This window comes from Pteronotus mesoamericanus, unplaced genomic scaffold (genome assembly GCF_021234165.1).
Source record: "Pteronotus mesoamericanus isolate MK-2021 breed Mesoamerican mustached bat unplaced genomic scaffold, CSHL_Meso_final scaffold_651, whole genome shotgun sequence".
Taxonomy (NCBI): domain Eukaryota; kingdom Metazoa; phylum Chordata; class Mammalia; order Chiroptera; family Mormoopidae; genus Pteronotus; species Pteronotus mesoamericanus.
The window spans coordinates 38,832,957-38,836,515 of NW_026555325.1; the positions used below are offsets into that span (position 1 = coordinate 38,832,957).

Below are 3,559 nucleotides of genomic sequence, written 5' to 3' on the forward strand. Positions count from 1 at the left end.
GTGGGCGGTGGGAGTCCCTAACCCCCATGTTGTCCAAGAGTCAGCAGTAGTGTGTATGTGATGATGTCTGCACATTCTAGGAGCACTCCCTCTCCTATGATTCCAAAGCAGCGATTTAAGCCTTGACCACCAAAACAGTCACAGGGGTAACTCAGGCTCGTGGGAGGAAGACACGCCGGCGCCTGTGGGAGGGTGAGGGGCGCAAGGGAGATATTTGCAACAGGAAGGGTTTTTTAAAAGATTTTATTTATCTACTTTTTTAGAGAGAAGGGAAGGTAGGGAGAAGGAGAGAGACAGAAACATTGAGGTGCGAAAGAAACATCGATTAGATGCCTCTCACACACCCCCAACCAGAGAACTGGCCTAGAACCCAGGCATATGCCCTGCCTGGGAATTGAACCAGCAACATATTGGTTTATAGGCCAGTGCTCAATCCATTGAGCCACACCAGCCAGGGCCAGGTAGGGTTCTTAGTGTCCCTTAAATATTACTTTTAGAGCGTTTACCTGTAGTGGCCGGGCTGTCCTCGTGCCTGAAGTTCTTGGTCATGGAAAGCAGTGGTCAGGAAATGGCAAGATGTCATTTGTCAGAGTGAACAGTTACAGTCCCCAGGGAGGGGGAAGAAGGCACTGAAAGTAAAGAAGAAAACATCAGTGAAGCAAGAATGGGATAATATTGTGAATGATCTAACAGTTCATCAGGCAACTCCTGAAGATATGATATGTCATCATGAAATACACAAATCAAAGAACAGAGCATTAGTACACTGGGAACTCCAAGAAAAAGCCTTGAAGAGGAAACAGAAGAAGCAGAAACTGGAAATTGTTAATTTTGAAAAAAAGAGAATATCTGTTATGAAGGAGATTCTTTCTGATCAATACCAGACGCAGGATGCATTGGAAAAGTCTGATCATTTGATGGCTGCAGCCAAAGATCTGTTTGCTGATTTTCCTCATAGGTGCACAGTGTTTCTGAATGTTAACAGTGGTTCCTGATTCCTCTCAAGGTCCCATCATAGTATATCAAGACCCTGTCACCCAGGCCACCTTTGGTGAATCTGTCGGGGAGCCTCACGCTTCTAATGAAGTAGATGATGAAGAAGAAGAAACTGTTTACGCCGAGTCAGAAGGAAATAAGAATGAGTTGGATAACTCTCTAAACTCTCAGTCTAAGGTAAATGCAGACAGGTTTCTTCATTAACTAAAGGAAGATAATTCTGACTTAATTAAAAATAGAAACACAGTCACAAATAACAAGCCCTCCAGGAACTCCATCAGTTGCCTCTCCATCAGAGGAAATAAAAGCTGCTCTGAATGCTACCAGTGCTATCAAGAGAGTCCACACCAGGCTTCAGCCTGAAAAATCCACTCATTCTGTAGACTCCAGCTATGTTGTGGGATCAGTGCTAAATTCAAGGAAGCAAAAATAGCTGTTGAATAAAGTGAAAAGAAAACGAGTTGTGTGCCTTTTCCAAGCAGAAGAAGAACACATCATCAGCTTGCACAGCCTCCACAGACTTAACAAAAAGCCATAATCCCAGCCTGGATGTCCTCAAACATGAGACATGAAGTGAAACCTGAAACGGAAGAGTATGAACCATCGACAGGGCGTGAGGTCAAGGAGCTGCAGAGTGGTCAGGGTCTTACAGGTTTCACTCTGTCGCCTGGTGTGGTACCTTAAAGAGAGTGAGCACCACCTGTGTAAAGGAGTAGAGACAAGGCAGAGCCCGGAACAAGTATTAGGCGATGATTGTCGAGAGCTCACTGATGCCCTGACAGCTGCAATTCTGCTTCTTAGAAAAATACTGCCACCCAGGCGAGACTTCAGCAGTATATGGTCACAACAGATGGGCAACTTATATCGCTCTCACACGTCATTAAGAGCTGTTCTGTGATAAATAAGAAGAAAAGTCTGGGAACAGAAAGGGGAGCCAGGAGTAGAATTAAGGACAGTCCAAAGGGCTCAGTGGTAAACGCTAACGTCTACATGCCACTGATGCTCCGAGGAGAAGTGCTTCAATTCCCAAAGGAAGACTTGCCTGTTCAACTATCTCAGACGCCAATCCCGCCCCCCCCCACCCCCGCCGCCGCCCCCGGATAATGTGAATCTGGCCAACAACTTCCCAGCACGCATATCTGAGCTGGCTGTGTTGCTCACACCACTCAGGCAGAAGAGCAACTCAGAGTTCTCTTCTCTGCAGGGTATACTGGGAGGACTGTTCAGACGTGTCCTGCTCCACGGATCCCTCCAATTGTGGAAATAATTGAGAAGGAACAAAATTGGGAAAAGAAGACCTTACTGACTAGCACAGACATTCAGAATTCAAGTGAAAAGAATCATCTCTTCACTCAGACATGAAGGGTCTCTCCACATCTCTCCACATGGGAGAGGATTGGGAGAACAACACCCAGGCTCCTTCTGTTAACCACTCACAGCCCCTGTGCAATTCCCTCTCAAACACTCAGCAGCCCCACAGTCTCAGAGGAGCCCCCAGTTTTGGGAGATGGGCAACAGCTTAGAACAGAGGCGGCATTTATACAAAGAAAGGACATCATGGCACGAATTGCTGAGTTGACACTGCAGAATTCAGCCATCGAGGCACATCTGAATAATATTATTGGGCCAGGCAGAGAGCAAGAGGATGGACTTTGGTAGTTAAACAAACAGGAGGCAAGTCATATAAGCACCATGACTGCTACTTTCTAGCAGCATAGCCTCTAACACCACATAGCATGGAGGAACGGATTGCAGAACTGAACCGGCAGACGACAGAGGCTCACAGAAAACTCTTGCAGATAATAGAGCAGCAGAAACTTGTTGGTTTGAATCCTTCCTCTCCACCAGTATCACCTACTCAGAGCTCAGACTGATTGATCACAAATTCATGATTTAAAAGAAGGGGGAAAGAGACAATTGAGGTATCTGTTCCAGGGGCAGAAGCCCCAGAAAGCTCAAAATGCAGTATTGTCTCTCCTACCAGTGGATTAAATACAAGAAAATCTTTAGGGGCTACTAGTAATTCTTGTTCTCCATTAAATGCCACCTTAGAGAGTGGACGATTCACATCTGTTAATGCAAGAGTGAAGACTGAGAAACAAAATGAAGAAGGCTGGTTTGCTCCTTCTACCTGCATGTCATAGGTGAAGTCGAGTTTTATAGCTTCTTCTCAGTAATATATTCTTGAGCTTCCACTCCCCTTTTCCTGCTCTTGCTTTCAAGTTTTTATGTCCTTCTTTCAGATAAAACCTACAATGATCTTGTGACTAGGTACTAATAGAGCAAAGAAATAGAGCAATTATTTTATTTTTGAACTTTCAAATAGATTTCCATCAACTAGCCAACGTGCAACCTCCTATAAATAAAATTTTGATAGTAGGGAAATTAAAGTTTCATATTCTAATAATTTCATTAGTTTTTTTTTAAAGTTTTTTTTTGAGTAATATAGTATTACCTTTATTCAGGTTTTTTGTCTAGTATATCTTAAATATTTATTTTATTTTCTGAGGAACTTACAATAAAATGCCATTGTGTGATTAAAGCCTGGCTTTCAGAAAAATTT

At 43.8% G+C, this 3,559-nt stretch overlaps 1 pseudogene; it reads left to right on the forward strand.

The window, feature by feature from the left end:
* Window positions 1-544: 544 nt before the first annotated feature.
* LOC129061689 (spindle and centriole-associated protein 1-like) lies at window positions 545-3,140 on the forward strand (annotated as a pseudogene).
* Window positions 3,141-3,559: the final 419 nt, after the last annotated feature.